The sequence below is a fragment of the Rhinolophus sinicus genome, chromosome 16, assembly GCF_057876585.1.
Source record: "Rhinolophus sinicus isolate RSI-liver-muscle chromosome 16, RSI-T2T, whole genome shotgun sequence".
In the NCBI taxonomy this organism is placed as follows: domain Eukaryota; kingdom Metazoa; phylum Chordata; class Mammalia; order Chiroptera; family Rhinolophidae; genus Rhinolophus; species Rhinolophus sinicus.
This window is the reverse complement of record NC_142516.1, coordinates 91,479,502-91,497,798: the sequence shown is the minus strand read 5'-3', so window position 1 is coordinate 91,497,798 and position 18,297 is coordinate 91,479,502. Positions and strand designations below refer to the sequence as shown.

The window sequence follows — 18,297 nt, the reverse complement described above, 5'->3', positions numbered from 1 at the left end:
GTATGAGCTGGTGGATTGTCATGATGCAAAAGCCATGAATTGTTGGCAAAAAATTTCAGGTTGTCTTTTTCACGCAGCCTTTTTAGAATTTTCAAATAGTAAACTTGGTTAACTGTTTGTCCAGTTGGTACAAATTCATAATGAATAACCCCTCTGATATCGAAAACGGTTAGCAACATCATTGCAACAAGTTCGCAAACTTCACTGTCAGACCTCATACATTTTAGGGGTATGATAAAAATATGATTCACTTGTACCTGGAGCACTAGGAAGGGGTTAGGGCAGAAACCAGAATAAATTCAAACATGGCCTGGAAAATTAGTGCCAAGAGTCAAAGAGGACTGATTCTAGTAAGTAGCTAATTCAAATGAAAAAGGGTGTTTTTTTAAATTTAATTACTGTCAGGGTCCACATACATTTTTTAAAGTCATTGTGAAACAAAAGCATTAATTCTGCTAATATGTGCAAGTACACAACTATGCAGAACAAAAACATCTTGACATAAAGCAGGAGTCGGCAAGCTTTTTCTGTAAATGACCAGACAGCAAGTTTTTTAGGTTTTGAGGGCCAATAGGCAAAACTGAGAATATTATTCAAGTGTTTATATAATAAGACAAAATTTTCCACAATTTTTATTGATGAAATTTAAAATAGTAATAAGAGTTGAGCACAACTTTTTGTAAAACAGGCCTACTAATAAGAATGGACTCTTCTGGCGGGGGCAGGGGATAATATTTCATTTAGTTGGGATTCAAAGTTAATGTTCCCTGTCATCAAAATCACTTGTAAATATTCATATATTAATGCTGCTTTTTAATAAGATTTTATGAATTTCATGTCTGAAAATGTCTTTTTACTCAGATAGGTACTATTACATACTGGTATCAAATCGCAAGCATACCATTTCATTCAGCATATTCTTGTTTAAAAGGGCATTTAAATAATTTATTCTTCTCTTGATACTGTGTCTTTTCCATGTCATTACATCGCAGATTAATCACTTCCAACTGAAGGTTAAGTGCAAATGCCTCAATTGCACAGTTAAATGGATTCTGTAATATGCAAATTTCTTTTGCACTTGCATAAAAGTCTGAAAAATGCTGCTGAAACTGCAGTTTGAGCTCAGAAAATACATCTACTGCAAATCTGGGGCTGGGGGAATGGAAATCTCACTTCTTTGCTTTAACTTTTGACAGCATGGAAAGCTACATAAAACAGCTTGATATCACCTGTAATTCAAACATCAGTTGGCATCGAAACAACTTTTAGATTTGCATATAAACACTGTTTTGTCTTGTAATTCCAGGTTGACTCACATAAAGAACATTAGCAAGTCTGCAGCAAAAAAAAAAAAAAAAAAAAAAAAGATTTCCAAAGCCATTCAATGTTTAATAACAGTGGTTGAGAGCAGTTCCTCTCATTCAGAAAAATTGCAAATCAGTCCTAAGCTCCGAAGATTGCAATATAACTTTACCCCTCACTGCTAAGCCTCTAGTCAGGATATTTAGCTTCTGACAAAAATCCATGGAACTGGCAATGGCTAAGTCCACAAGAGCGACACTCTGGAGTCTTGAGATACTACTGGTTCTGTATCACCTGACAGATTCAAATATTCTCTGCAAAATACCTGCTAATAAATAAAAAAAAAACGAACAAACATAGACTTTAACCACCTCACATTTTCACAGCTTTGTAAATTTGTTCACCTAAGCCTTTTTCTGTCCTACACATATGTTTACCACCATAAGCTGTAACACATCTTAGCAGATTCCACTTCAGGTTGTACAGAATTAGTGTTTTCTCAACTTTTTGTTAAGTATTCTTTGTTGTAGTTACTCTATGAACACTATTCATCAAAACTCACTCTTTGATAACATCAAACTCAGCACTGACTTCTCAAATAGATAACAGTTGAGCTGTATTGTTAATATCTTATCAATTCACTGGCAGCCAAGGAAAACCACTCAAAATCATTTGCCTTGTTTTTTTTTTTTTTTTAAATTGGCGAATATTGGGGAATAGTGTGTTTTTCCAGGCCCATCAGCTCCACGTAGTTGTCCTTCAATCTAGTTGTGGAGGGTGCAGCTCAGCTCCAAATCCAGTTGCTGTTTTCAATCTCAGTTCCAGGGGGTGCAGCCCACCATCCCATGTGGGAATTGAACCGACAACCTTGTTGTTAAGAGCGCGCGCTGTAACCAACTGAGACATCCGGCCACCCCTTGCCTTGTTTTTTAATTGACTACTGATGTCCTCAACTCTTTCAGCAACTGTTTACACCAAAAGGCTGTCTTAAACAAATTTATTTTCTCCAAACACATTTCTTTGGCTGCCATAATCAAACACAATTTAGTTAAGTCACCATCGGTAAAGGACTTCCTTGCTTGGCTAAGAAATGAGACACTCAAAAACTTACTGTGGGTGCAGACTGATTTTTGTTTTTTAATTTTGTAAAGAAATTATGCTGTGATAAAATATTCCTTTTGAAGTTTTCTATTTTTTCCGACCATTGCTTTCCTGTGAGTTGAAAATATTGTGATGCATGATTAGTCTGGTCACGTCGGTGTATACTGTATTTCTTCAGCACAACTATAGTGTCACTGCATAATAATCACAATGCTTTGTCATCTAATTTGACTATCCACACTCCAGTGTGCTTTAAAAGTGTAATACGTCAAGTCCATTTTTCTCACCTTTTCTTGTTTTCACATGAAGGGTATGTGCTGATATTAATTACATAAAAATGTCAGAATACAATGATATGCATGGCACTTGAAACGTGATTACAGTGTACCAAGTGGCAGTGCACAGCACTGAGTATGCCACAAAGGCTCTGTCACAACTACTCAACTCTGCCGTTCTAGCAAAAAGGCAGCCATAGACAGTATGTGAACAAATGAGTGTGGTTGTGTTCCAATAAAACTTTATTTATGGACACTGATGTCTAAATTTCATTTAATTTCCACATGTGACAAAATAGTACTTTTTTATCTGATTTTTTTAACCATTAAAAAAAATGCAAAAACCATTCTTACTTCTTGGGCCATTCAAAAACAAGTGGCAGGCGGAATATGGCCCCCAGACTGTAGTTTGCCAACTCCTGCTTTCGGCTTCTATCTTAAGAATCTAGAAAAATAAAAGCAAATTAAACCCCAGAAGAAGTAGAAGGAACAACACAATAAAGTTAAGAGCAATAACCAATAAAATAAAACCAGAAAAGCAATAGAAAATTTCAATGTAGCCAAAAGCTGGTTCTTTGGAAAGGTCATTAAAATGGATAATCCTATAGTAATATTGGCCAGTTAAGGGAGAGAGAAAATATAAATTACCAAAATCAGAAATAAAGAGAAGCTACCATTACAAACTTTAGAAATATTAAAAGGAAAAACAGGGCTTAATGAAGTGGACAAATTCTGTGAAGGTCACAACACACCAAAGCTTACTCAAGAAGAAAGAGAGTAATTAATCTGAATAGTCCTACAGCAATTGATGAAATCCAATTTGTAATTTAAAATCTTCCCACCAAAAAAACAAACAAAAAACAACAACTCCAGATCCAAATGGCTTCACTAGTGAATTCTTCCCTATTTAGGGAAAAAATAAAATCAACTCTAAACAAACTATCTTGAAGAAAGAAGCAGCAGAAAAACTTCTAACTCATGTTTTAAGGCCTGCATTGCCCTAATACCAAAAGCAGGCATTATAAGAAAATAAATTTACATACCAATATCCCTCAGGAACATAGATACAAAAATCTTTAAATTTTAACTAATCAAATCCAGTAATGTATAAAAAGGATAATGCATTATGACCAAGTGGGGTTTATACCAAAAAACAAGGTGTTTTACATTAAAAAACCAATTGATATAATTTTGAGACCAGAAATGAAAGATGATCATCTCAATAGATGCAGAAAAAACATTTAACAAAATTCAACACCACGATAAGAACTCTTAGCCAACTAAGGAACAGAATTTCCTAAACCTAGTAAAGAGCATCTATGAAATACCTACAGCTAACATTATATTTATTGTGAAAGACTGAATGCTGTCCCCCAAGATCAAGAAGAGTATGTTTGCTCTCACCTTTCTATTCAAAATTAGAACTAGAGTTTCTAACCAGTGTAACAAGGCAAGAATAAACTAAAATGCATACCAACTGGAAAAGAAGTAAAACTGATTTTATTTAAATACAACATGACGGTTAATGGAAAAAAACCTAGGGAATCTACAATAGCGACAAGAACTAAAAAAGTGAGTTTTTTAAGGTTGTAGAGTACAGGTCAATATAAAAAAATCAATTATATTTCTACATACTAACAATAAATAATTAAAAACTAAAATCAAAACAATGAAATGATTAAAAATATGAAACACTCAGGGATAGAATTAACAGAATATATGCAATATCTGAACACTAGAAATTACCAAAAACTGCTAAGGGAAATTTAAAATGACCCAAATTAATGGACATATAGTGTGTGTGTGTGTGGGGGGGGGCAACTGTGAACTGAAACACTCAATATATGGGTAAGATGTCAATTCTCTTGAAAGTAATCAATAAGAGTCAATGCAATCCCGATCAAAATCTCAACAGCCTTTCTTATAAAAATTGGCGAGCTGATTCTAAAATTTATATGGAAATACAAAGGACATAGAATAGCCAAAACAGTTTTGAAAAACAGTAAAGTACAAATTATACTATCTGATTCCAAGATTTACTATAAATTTACAGTAATCAAGACAGTGTGGAATTTTTCAAAAAAGGGTGCTGAAACTACTAGATATCGATATAAAAACAAAACAACAAAAACCCTGAACCTCAACTCTTAACCTCACATTATAAACAAAAATTAACTCAAAATGAATTACTGACCTAAACATAAGAGTCAAAACTATGAAACTTCTGGAAGATAACCCAACTCAAGGTTTTGGTTGTTTTTGTTTTTCATTTTGGGTTTGGTTTGGTTTGGGGTTTTTTGCGACTGTTTCCCAAGCCCCAAGTTCCACAGGGCAACACATAATGGCCCAGGTAACATCTACATATGCAGTAGGTTGCATTACAGGAGAGGAACCCTAAGTTTAGGGAAATCTATTATATTGAACAGTATGCATACCTACCCTTTGTTCCAAAGGAAGATACTCTTCGCTTTCTTCCATGGCTATAAGCAAGCCTAACTGTTGCTCTGGAAGAGGATACTGTATCTACCTTCCAAGGCTGTTGTTCAACTTGGGATCTCCTTACATCCTGGGGAAACCCTTTGCCTCTTCGATGTTGAATCCTTTTTTGTCTATCACGTCTTTCTTTTTCTTGGTTTACTCCCTTACGTATGGAGCACATTTTCCATAGATCGGAGGTAAAGTTTTTGATCTGTGCATGTCTGAAAACATCTTTATTCTATCCTCACACTTCAGTGATAGTTCAGCTGGCTCCTGAATCCTAGTTTGTAAATAATTTTCCTTCAGAATTTTGAAGGCATTGCTCTATTACCTTCTAGGTTTCAATATTAAGTTGAGAAGATGAAATATACCTGTTTTTTGCCGTTTCTACAAATCTGCAGGATCTTCTCTTTGATACAAGCTTTCTAAAATTGATGATGTGCTTTGAAAAAGAGTCTATTTGGGACTTTCAATCTAGAAATTAATGTCTTCCAATTTTAGGAAAATTTCTGAATTATTTCATTGATGATTTCTTTCCATTTTTTTGGTTCTCTCTTTCTGGAAAACTTTTATTCAGGTATTAGATTTCTGAGCTTGGCCCTCTAATTTTCTTCTCTCTTCTCTCCTATTTTTCCATCTTTTTATCCTTTTGTTCTACTTTCTTCAAGATTTTCTCAACTTTACATTCTAACCCTTCCTAGAATATTTTTTCTTTTGTATCTTATCATTGAGGTATGTAGCACATAGAGTGCACAAGTCTCAAGTGTGCAGCTCAATGAATTTTAACTTCAGATACACCCAGGTTACGCGTGGACGCGACCCATCTCCACACCTCAGAAGCGTCCTTCATGTCTCCCTCACAGCTAGTACTCTCCTAGGGCAATTACTATTCCGACCTCTGTTATTGATGAGTTTTGCCTATTTTCTGTAAATCAGCTTTGAGGTATCATTTTCATACAATGAAATTCACTAATTTTATGTGTACAATTTGGTTTCTTTCGAAAAATGTATACAATTGCATATCCACCATCACAGGTGACATACAGAACATTTCCATCACCCTGGAAAATTCCCTCTTGCCACTTAGCAGTCACTCCTCACCCCGCCATGCATTCTTCTGTTGGCTTATCACTATAGTTTTGCTTTTCTAGAATGTGACATAAGTAGAATCATACAGTATATATTCTGTTGTCTGACTTCTTTCATTTAGAATGCGTCTGAGACTCAACCATATTGTTGCGCGTATCAGTAACTCAATGCTTTTTATTGCTGAGTACTATCTTATTATATGGATATATTTAACTTGTTTTTCACTCACCTGTCCTCCAAAAGGCACTTAGCAGAAACAAATACAAAAGTATAGGATATATCCTTGACCCAGACTTCCTAGTATTTCCACTGAGGTTACAACTAAAATTTCAAGGTACAAAAAAATAACAATTCACCATAAGGGAAGTATAGTAGATACTAAGTATAGTAAAATTAATGTTGTTATCTAAAGGTCTTGATAGTCTATTAGTCACTATAAAATAACTATACTTAAAAACATAAGGATGAGACATGAATAGGCAGATACAAAAAAAGAATCAAAAAAACTTCTAACCAACTAACGGTGGCTAGATGGGAGGTGGGCTGGGGCGATGGGGGAAAAGTAAAGGGATTAGGAAGCACAAATGGGTAGTTACAAAATAGTCACAGGGATGTGAAGTGCAGTATGGGGAATATAGTCAAAAATGTTGCAAACCTGTGTATGGTGTCGGATGGGTGCTGGGCTTGCTGGGAGGAATCACTTCATAAGTTGTACGGATGTCTGGCCACAGTTTACACCTGAAACTAATAGCGTGTTTCCCCGAAAATAAGATCTAGCTGGACAATCAGCTCTAATGTGTCTTCTGGAGCAAAAATTAATATAAGACTAAGATCCTGTCTCATATTAATTTTTGCTTCAAAAGACGCATTAGAGCTTATTGTCCGGCTAGGTCTTATTTTGGGGGAAATACGGTATAAAATAGAACTGAATGTCATATACATATGGTCACAGGTTGTAGAATACAGCATAGGGAATATAATCAACTGTATTATGGTAGCTATCTACAATGCCAGATGGTAGTAGACTTGTTGGGGTTATCACTTAGTGAGGGATAGCAATGTCTAATCATTATGTTGTTTTGTATACCTGAAATTAATTTAAAAAAAGACTTCTGGCAATAAAAAATATAATCACTGAAATTAAAAACTTAGTGAACTGAGAAAACAACAGATTAGACACAGAGGAAAGGGGACTCAATAAACCAGAAGATAGAGCTGTAGAAATTTCCCAGAATGCAGCATATAAACATAAGTAAGCAAAGACAAGAAATGCAGACAGTAGAAGAAGATGATCCATCATGTCTGTTATGAATTTTAGAAGGAAAAAAGGAAAGAGAAGCAATATTCAAGCATATAGCAGCTAAGAAATTTCCATCATCTATAGAAGACACTTAACTCTCTATTTCAAGATCACCAAAAAATAAATCTACACCTAGAGACAACGTAGTAAAACTGAAGAACGCTAAAAGCAAGAGAAAAATAATATATTATCTACAAAGAAAAAGTAATATATTGACAGCTAACTTCTCAAAAGGAACACTGAAACCTGGAGGCAGTGGAATATCTTCCAAGGGCTAATGGAGGGTATGAGGGGAGAATGCCAACCTAAAACTGTATACCAAATTAAACTATTCAAATGTGAAGGCAATATAAAAAATTTAAGACAGAAAAACCTGGGTAGAAATCCAGGAACCACAAATTTTTAGTTGTGACCTCAGGCAAATCATGTAATTTCTCAAGACCTTGGTTCTACATATATAAAATAGGGGAAATAATATTAAATATCATAAGGTTATTGTAAAAATAAATGTCATAATGGTAACATTATTCCCAACACATTTACTCCACACTATTATTTTACTCCACACTCAACATTAATAGAGGTTTGGAGCAGCTTAAATTTTTCCTCAAAAAATGTCAAGAAGTCAACTGACTCAAATATTCATTATAAATTCCTAGATGCTATACCATAACTTTAATTATGTTTATCTGTAATCTTGAAACATAGAGTTTTTTTAAATCTCCTTCATTGTAAATTAGAAGAGTTTCTAGGTCTTCCAAAAGACCAGGTTATATCTAAAGAAAGCGTAACGATTTCAGCAATGTCTAATATTTGACAGTACTTCTATTATTTTGAGTTTATCATGTATTCAAAATGAATTCAGCATCTTCTTGCAATATTTATTGCTGAACTGATACACTAATGTTGCACTACACAAAATGATCCAAGCAGTATCCTCAAGGAGAGTTCTATGTTCAGAATAAAAAGAAGAGCTCAGTTCAAGTTCATGTCCAGACCAAGAAGAAGGAATAGTGCTTCATTTGGTCCTAGATAATTATGACTTTTCTTTTTCATAAATCAGATCTATATGTCACAAAGCCCTGGTTCCAACCAACCTCTCCAGCTACATTTCCAAACACACTCTTCTCTCCTTTAAATCTAGACACACACACACACGCACACACAAACACGCACACACAAGCACACACACGCACACACAGCTTTCTCTCCCAATATGCTTGGATTTCTATCTGATACCAAGACTAAGATGTTTATTTGGAAAAACTGAAAAGTAGCTTATATCCAAAACCCAAAACTGCTTAGGATGTCACTAAATAATTCTTTTTTAATGAAATCATATTTATAATTCCTTTGTCTCCACTGTCTAATGGTTTTTAAATGGGGAAGAAAACATTTTTTTCAAACTAAATCTTTATGTGAGTGATATCTAATTCAGTTATACTTGTAATACATATGGGGCTTAAGAAAAAAAATCTGCTTTAAACTATTTTCAGTTTCACGCTTCTATATTCCTCTCATATTGCTTCTTTTTTTCCGAGTTGTAAATTCCTGAAAGTAGATAGTTATTTTAGAAATACTGAAGCAGCCTGAACTATAGCAATGTGAACAAAATAACACTAGTTAAAACAGTGGTAGCCAAACAACAAATCAATTTGATTCTTAGCATTTTGTACCACAGTGAATTCCACCAATGTCCAGGCCTAGATATACTGGCATGTCACGCGGCTTCCGCTGAGTGCAAGATCCTGAGGCCTAGCTGTCGGCTGTTTTCGAACGTTTCAGAACTCGAGGATTACATTCAAAAACCGAGGTACCACTGTGTATACATATATAAATTATATAACATGCATATTATATATTATATATATATATATACTATAATATTCACTATAATATGTATGTATTGTATATAACATATATTATATATAATACATGTATATTATATATATAATAGTAAATATTATAGTAAAATAAGACCGGGTCTTATATTAATTTTTGCTCCAAAAGACGCATTAGAGCTGATTGTCCAGCTAGGTCTTATTTTCAGGGAAACACAGTATATGTATGTATATAATGTTTATCCAAAGTCCACTTTATTTTATGCAATGATTGCTACAGATATACAGATACAAGCAATTAAAAAAACACATAGCCACAACTTCTCAAACTACTGCATCTTGAAGTACGTTTTAATAGCAATAAATTAATGTATTATGTGACTACTAGTCACCAAAACAGTCAACTTTGGAAGTCACAATGCCTCCCACTTCTTTCTCTTTGTGTTGGGTTATATTCTCAAGGACTGTACCTTGCCATGAATAATGGAGAATATGACATATTTACAAACCCAGAGATAGTAACAGGAGCACGTCTGCAGCAATGAAGACTTTTCATTCGTTTCCTTACCTGAGCTCACTTCTCAAATACTTGAGAAACAGAAAAATAACTGTCCATGCAACATAAAAGAATCTAGACAGATAATTCTAAGAGCCTAAATGTTTCTCAGAAGTAACCACCCACAATAATTTCTGCCCATGTACTAAATTCCACTGGCATCTTTAAAACATGACAAAATGACGGAAAATGTTCATTATCTGCCACTCTGTCTCAAGATGGCAGCTTAAAACTATAAGTTTTAAGTGAATAAATACCCTTTTTGCATGAAAATAATACTGACAACAATTACAGAACGCTTACTCCACATCAGGCAATGTGATGAGAATGGCTTCCTACTCATTATCTCATTTAATCCTCACCACAATACTAAATAAAAATGGTTACCCTCATTTCATACAAGAGGGGATTGAGGCTTTAAAGAATTTTTCTTTTTTTTCTTTTTTTTTTTTTTTTGGCTTTAAAGAATTTAACTTGCCCAGAGCCTGGGTTTGAATCCAATGTGTCTGACCCAGAACCTGCACCGGTGGCTCATTATACTCTACTGCCTCAAATGCCTTCAAAATACATCACCTCCTTCGAAGTTACAAAGCTAATCAAAAAATGAAAAGCTTGTAAGTAGAGGTGAAATACAGAATGCATTTGGTTCTGGTTGCCTATATAGTTGTCTATTGCTCCTTAATTTCAGTGTTTGGAATAATGTAACAAAAAAACCTATCAAAACCCTATCTGCTTCATATTACTTTATCAAGAAGTCTTTAGACAAGTAATTTTATTATCAAATCCATTGACTCATGCATTCATTATCCAATCTACACTATTTGGAAAGCATCTATCCCATCTAGCTAATAGCTACGTATATGTAAGAAACTAGGTAGGGCCTGTGGATTTACCAACATAACTGAGTTCAAAGAATATAAAATAATGTATAGGAATTAAGAGCAGTGTAAAAATACCTATATTCACACCAGGAAGTATGTGTTAAATGCCACTTTCATCCATATTCTCCCAGAAGTAGGGAAGCAAAATAAAACACAAACTGCTGATCCCCTCATTCACTCCCTTTTCCTATCAGTATCCGAACGGCCAAGAAAAATGAAAAGGGAAAATCATCAAAAAGGAAAGGACACTGAAGTATAAAGACACTCATGGGGACAGAGGAATAAAAGAGAACAAGATATTGAAATACAACAAAGTTCTATTATTTGTCCCTGCAACACGTGAAAATTATGAACGTTAGAAATGAAATACATTATATACTTAGGAGACTGTCTCGTTAAAAGACACGAGAGTGAGCATTCCACCACTAAATGTTTCCTGAGCACTGACTGGCTAGTAAGGTTCTGTGAGAGAGGGGCCAGATCTTATTTGTGTATTGTCAGGTTTGCTGCAATGTTTGACAGAGGTGCACAATGTTTCTTGAACTGAAATGCAAGGCACAGGTGCTTGATAACTGTCCGCATAATTCTCATTCTAAAGAGTTCTAGGATACCTTGGGAAGTAAACACAATGGGTGGTAACTAAGCACAAAACACAAAATAATACAGACATGATTATAAACTATAAAAGTGTTTACAAAAAATATCGTCACGCCAAAAGAATGTCAGAAAGAATAAAAATTTCAAACTAAAGTTCACTAAAAAGTGAGGCTTAATAGACTGCTTAATAGGAGTTAAAATACTAACTTAAAATTACAAAGTTAGAAAGAGACTTAGAAGGTCATTTATTTCACCTCCATACCTTCAAACAGGACCATAATCAAAGCATCCCTAGCAAAAGAAACATATTTAAAAACATCTAGTGGAGATGAAACAACTTGGAAAACTATTCCACTTAAAAAATAACTCTCATAAATCTATGCCTTATATTTATCTAGCAAATGCCTACACAGACCTGATTTCTACGAGGTATTCGAAGGCATACTTTCACACGGCCTGCCATCTGTAAGTATAGTTATCTAGGAGAGGATGTATAAAATGATGCTGAGTACATTAAAATATATACACATTTTCATTTATAAACAGATGCTCAAAAATTAGTGAAATCATAATGTAAATCAGTCCAGAAATGAGATCTGGTCAGACAATCAAAGAAGTTTAAAGCTCTGGGGCTCTCCAATCACACAGCAGAACTCCCCGCTTCTCTGAAGATGAAACCAAGGTAAAGTCGTTGCTACTCTTTACGGTCTAAAACTAACATTTCCTAGTGCTTCAGGAAGCCTCATTAAAAAGAACTGATGAATCCTTTTACAGACCAAATCACTGTTTTGTAATGTAACCACTACCTGACCTACGTGCTTCCTATGTCACGGAAAGTCCCAGAACACATGGCCTTTTGTCAAACAGAAATGACAATCCCACCACATTTTTGGTAAGGAGGGGAAGAGAAAGGTCTCCAGTTACTGAGCACTTAGGGTCACCTCCATTAAACCACCTAATCTTCCCAACAACCTTACACAACAGACAGCACTTCCATCTTTTTGATTGGGGCTACAGGTGTGGTAACTTGCCCACGGTCACACAGGAAAGACGCTGTAGTTCCAGAGCTGATGGCAGAGCCACCGGACCCCTCCCACTGCACCACACTCAGTAACTGACCCCTGGAGAATGTTCTTTATAAAATACCACGCACATGTTGAGAAAGTCAAGTCAAGTACAAAGCATCAATCCACACGCTCTGTAAGGGCCTGTGTAGGCTGACCGTGATGTTTCCACAAACTAGACAAGTGTGGGGTAAATGAATGAAGCGCTGAGGACTGGTGCCATCCTACGCTCCTGGCCAGCAGCTCTGCTCCTCAGTGGCACATGAGGCTATTGCGTTCCTCGGTGTTAAGCTCTCCCTTAGTAAATCAATCAAAATGTAAGGAAAACAACCATGCAATCTCGTGTTTTGCTGTCACTGAACATTACTGAATTCTAATCTCGGCTCAATGAAACAATTCTTACTGGTCCTAGCTCAGTCCCCTTTCCACAGTGGCTATGCCACGTCCCCACCATTCTCCTTTCCTAACCCCAACCTCCTCTCTCATCAGTTGACCTTTATTCCCACCTACCTCTTAGAGCCTAAGCTTTGAACTCTCTCACCTTTTACCACCCACCCTGTATGTGTTCCTGTCTATTCACCTCTTTTCTTCCTTTTTCTGGGCATGTCTTCCTATCAACATTAGCACACAGCCTGGAAACACAGCTAGCACTTGGTGGACACAAAATATAACGAGTTAATTCCAGACATTCTCTCACCTTGCTCATCCCATCCTTCCTGTTTTCCAGGGCCTCTATCTCTCCTCTCTCTTCATCGCCTACATCTTCAACCATTTCCTCTGTATTGGCTCTTTCCCTAACAGTTTGCCAATCTTAACAACAACAAAAAACCCTACAAACCTTTTTTAGTTACTGCCTCATCTCTTTCTTTTCTTCATAGTCAAGCTTCCTTAAAAAGAAGTGTGACTGGAAATTTTATATTAAGGAAGTAATGTCAATTTTTTAAAATTTCGATATGTATTTTTAAAACAATCCTTAACTTTTAAAGATATTTAAATAATTACAGATAAAAAGATATGATGTCTGAATTTCCCTTTAAAATAATCCAGTTGGGGAGCAGCAGTTATAGATAAAACAGAATTGGTTATGTGGTCATTCTTCAAGCAAGCTGATGCCTACATGGGGACTCAGTACTCTATTTTCTTTTAATATGTATTATTATGGAAAATTTTAAACTTTTTTTTTTTGCAAAGTGTAGAAATGATCTGTAGCCACCAAATCAACCCCCTGGACACACCTCAATCTTTACCTTATCACACTCTCGGAGGCACACCTCCTGCTTCTTGCATTCCTTCCCTTTTGTCATTTGTTACACACGCTCTCTCCAGCTCTTCTCCCTCTGCCTCCTAACCTCTCAGTATCATGTGTGAGCTCTTCTCCCACTTCCTCTCAAAAATGCCACACACACACACACACACACACACACACACACACCATGAATGCTACTGCTTTCCAAGAGTTCCACATTCAAACTTCTTCCTTTTTCATTTCTACACATTCTTCCTACGTTCCTACGGTATTTGGGCTAGTCCATTCCCTCTTATAACTTCACTACTTATCTACGTGCAAACCTCGACCTCTAGCCCTGAGCTCTCTCCTGGATTCCTGAACTCCAGATCCAAACGCATCCTTACCTGAACACCCCACAGGAACTTTGAACCAATACTCAAAACTGGACTGACCTCTCACCTATACAAAACGCTGCTCCTCCCCGTATCAATCAATGCTTTCACTGTCCTATCACTCATCCTAGCAGGAAAACTAGGCAGCAGTTGTCTTAGGGTTCCAAATCTTTCGAGCCCCCAATATCCAAACTCTTACTAAGTCACATCAATTTTACCTCTCAAATATTTCTACAATCCATCTTTTTCTATAATCCTCACTGCATAGTTCAGATTGTCTTTCTTTCTCTACTGGACTTTTTTTTTTTTTTTCCTAAGACTGGTTTCCCTACCACCACTCTCCTCTCTTAGGTCCACTCTCCACTCTGAAGCTGGAATTTTCTTTTTAAAATACAAACCCAACGACACTACAACATTTGAAATTCTTCAATGGTCACCACATGTTAAAGAAAAATTCTAAATTCTTTATCATGGTACGAAATACTTTTTAAGATGTGGCCTCTCTCACTACACTGCAAGTATTCTGGGATTCAGTTATGAGAATGGCCTAGGGTTCCCCAAATGTAAAACACTCAAATCTATCCTAATAGCATGTTGTGCCATCGCCTAGAATGATTTTCCTTTCCACTGAAAGCTTTCTCAACTTTCTTAGCACAAGTCAAATGTCACATCATAGTGGAGACTTGCCTTGATCTCCTTAGACAGAATCAGGCAGGACCTTTCTACCAGTGTGTTCAGAGAATGGCATCAGTGGTTGAGATCGTGACTTAGATGAGTTAGACCCACCTGGGTTGAAATTCCTGGTTCACACCTTATCAGCTATGACTTTTGGAAAGGTCTCTAAGTCTGCGTCCTCACCTCTAAATGACAGTAGATACTTCACAAGACTGCTGTGAGGATTCAATAAGGGGCTGCATATAAAACATGCCCCACAGTGCCTCCGAATAAGTAGTCAATAAATGTTAGTGTTATGTTACTGTTAGTTCCTACTCTGGCTCCTATAGCAACTTGCACCCACCTCTGTCACACTATTGTGATGACATGATGCCCAAGCAGGGCACTCACTATCTTCCATCCTCTCTTTATTCCCACCACCTGGTATAAGGCCTGGCACAAAATCGGTTCTTAACAAACCAAATCCCCATACTATATAACAGAAGGCCTCAATTATTTTTCTAATAGTCTTACTAATAAACCTACTTTCCATCTCCTTGTACAAAATTGCTACTTTAAGTAAAATGTACAGAAGCCAGCTTCATTTTAATTGCGAGAAAAGGAACTTTATACTGACTTTATGTTTTTTCGTGTTTAAATACACACACACACACACACACACACACACACAAATAAGCCCACAATACTACCAATAACTTTCCAATATACTATATAACATACCAAAATTTCTAGGATGGTTATCTATCTAATTGAAAAAACTTTACAGTCATCAAATCAAGGCAGGTTTTGTAAATCTGTGTCAGCTTTCTTATCACCAGGGCCTGACCCAACTCTAGGGACTGAAGTGTATTACACAGCATTAAAAAAAAAAAAAAATTTAGAACATGCCATTTTTCATTCTGAAAACTGCTCCTGAAAAACAATAGGAAAATCAAAGAAAATAATTATTACTACCCAACGCTTTAAAAAAAAAAAGAAAAAGACAAGTCTGTACTTTAAAATTACTACTATAATTTAAAGTTGAACTAATCTTCAAAATAGAATCAAAGTATGTGTAGGCAATGTTAAAGCACGTTGGGGGGAGGGGGGTACAAATTTTGCAATTCTGACCTTCAGTAAATAAAATGCAAAAATGCAAAACGGTAAAAATACCAGATACTACTATATAATAGCACAGCATCTTTTATCTACTTCTACATTTTACCTTTAAACATCAATGTCCTCTGGTAATTATTAATTAATGGGTTTAACATGCAAACACCTCTGGGCCACTTCAGAATTAACATGATTAAATATCTAGAAATAAACGTATCAGGGAAAGGCGAAAAGCCTGATAAAATACAGCTTGTCGGGTCTCACATCAAATGTGTGCCATACATACGGTTCTGCACCGAGAGGCAGCAACCTGGGCGGGTCAGAGGAGCCGCAGGCCCGAGGCCCTGCAGCGGGGGTGGCTGCTCATCCTCGAGCCTACGCGGGGTGGTGGCCCCGCCGGGGTGGGGCTGAGCGCTGCAGCCAGGGCGGGCCCGACGGCGGAAGGGGAAACCAAATCTCACCTCCACTTCCCTTTCCCAGCGCACAGAGCCCAGTTCCGCGACCACCCAAGAGCCCCTCACCACAGAGAGAGAGATTTTTTCTCTGGGTGCGCTCAAAGTTTATCGGTCTTTCCCAGCTATCCGGGCCGCCGGGCTTTGTAGTTCCCCCATCCAGGCCGCCCTGCCAAGGCCGCGAGCCGGAAGAGCAGCCGAACTACAATCCCCACAATGCCCCGCGAGCATCGGCCTCCCCCCCTCCCGCTGTTCTCCCCCTCCCCGCGCGGTGGCCGGCGCCCGAGGACCCGCAACGGGAGACGGGGTGCAGCATCAACCTAGGCACCCCTCCGCCTGCTCTCCCGCTCGCGCCGATCTCTTTGGGACTCATTACCAGGGTGCCGCAGGTTGACCGACCGTTGGTGACGCGGTCAAAGTGGGGTTGGGGCGGGCCCGGACCGCCGCCGCCGCCGCCGCCGAGTCCGTTAATTCACGGCGTGCGTGAAGAGGCGGTGGCGTGGCGTACGGTTGCCATGGCAGCGCGAGCCGTGCGGTGTGGGCGGTGCGGGGCCTCGGAGTCAGCTCGGGGGAGGAGCCTGGGAACCTCGCCTGCCTGCGGGGGAAGGGAGGCGCGAGGGTTCGTGTGGAGAGAGGGCGAGGTGGCGTTGAAGAGGACGGGTGACTAATTGAGCGCTGGGGCTGCCTGACCAGCACGGCGGAGGCGGCCAGCGCCGGTGGTAAGACGCCCGTGCTGTTCCCGCGGTCGAGCGCCTCGATGCAGCTGGATGCAGAGAAAAGGGAGCTCCTGCAGGGCCCCTCCCGCCGCCCATCAGGCCTCACCACCGGCTCCGCCCCAGGCCTATTTGCAGCCGGAGCCGCCTCGCTTTGGGCTGCTCGCGGGTCTAATACAATTTGCACTCCTCCACACCTCCTTCATACCATTTTCTGAGCAGTGGGAGACAAGGGAATCATTTAGTAAGATGGAATGCCTATGCCCTTTAGGAAGATTCAGGAGGTTTGAGAACTCGTAAGGAGCATCAGTTTTAGTTGCATTTTGATCTATTATAGTTCTCAGGGCGTCTTTGGGGACGCTCCATATTCCATACCATCTCAGAGATGCTGTGGTGTGTGAAGAAACTTTCCTCTACCCTCAAGGTTCTTTTGGGTGGCCTAATAATCAAGTAGATATGAGACAGATTCATAAGAGAAAATGACCGAATTTCATGTGTACGTATGTATGGGAATCCTGCATACATGAGAGTCAGAGACACCTCCCCCACTCCCCCACCCCCACCACGTAGGAAAGGTTCAGAGACAGAAAGGGAAAGTGGGTACATAAAACATTCTTTGAAGCACATCGGGGCTTCAGAGGGTCGTCGCAGGGACAGTAAGAGCAGTTGTTTAGCAAACGGGTTTGTCCTGCCCTATAGACAGGTCAGAAATGGTTATATCTGATAATCTCTTATTATCAAGACCCCAAATTCAAATTCTTCTAGGTCGTTAAGGGAGGGGCAGGAGTTTCTTGACCTTGCAGCTAAAGTTGCCTTTGACTCAAAACAGTCTGCATACCACAGAGGCCCCTCTTGGGGTGACTTATTCTGAACCCCCACAGTGCAGTATGGTACAAACATGGGTTTCTAAGCCCATGTCTTTGTTCCATTCCTGCCTTTCCACTGGGTAGCTGATAACCAGTCAGGGCAACTGACTCGCTCTGATGCTCAATTTTTAATCTGCAAAATGGAGATAATAGCCATCTCACAGTGCCTGGGAGAAATAAAAGCATGGATACCCACGAAGCATTATAAGACAAAGCCTGGCATTAACAGTAACTTTTAATATAGTTACTAAATACATTGCCATAAGAGCCAGAAGAGTGGTAGCCTGGAGGCGGGGCTGGGGGGAGTTGACTGAAGAGGGAAGTTTTCTGTAATGATGATAAAACTCTATATCTTGCTTAGGGTTTGGGTTCCAGGGGGTATATGCATTTGT

General features: G+C 38.3%; 1 protein-coding gene across 10 annotated transcripts in view; it reads right to left on the bottom strand.

Moving 5' to 3' along the window:
- KATNAL1 (katanin catalytic subunit A1 like 1) overlaps positions 1 to 16,857 on the bottom strand; it is an 81,384-nt gene extending 64,527 nt beyond the window's left edge. The window contains exons 1-2 of one of the 10 annotated variants that reach the window (XM_019736479.3): positions 16,703 to 16,854; positions 3,033 to 3,123 (exon numbers count right to left, since the gene is read on the bottom strand). The gene's annotated coding sequence lies outside the window, so the exon portion shown is untranslated. Of the gene's footprint in view, positions 1 to 3,032; positions 3,124 to 5,117; positions 7,060 to 15,983; positions 16,116 to 16,138; positions 16,307 to 16,335; positions 16,493 to 16,702 lie in introns of those variants that run through there. The other 9 variants (XM_019736487.3, XM_019736484.3, XM_074330071.2 and 6 more) reach the window with 9 other exon arrangements.
- Between the last annotated feature and the right edge of the window lie 1,440 nt (positions 16,858 to 18,297).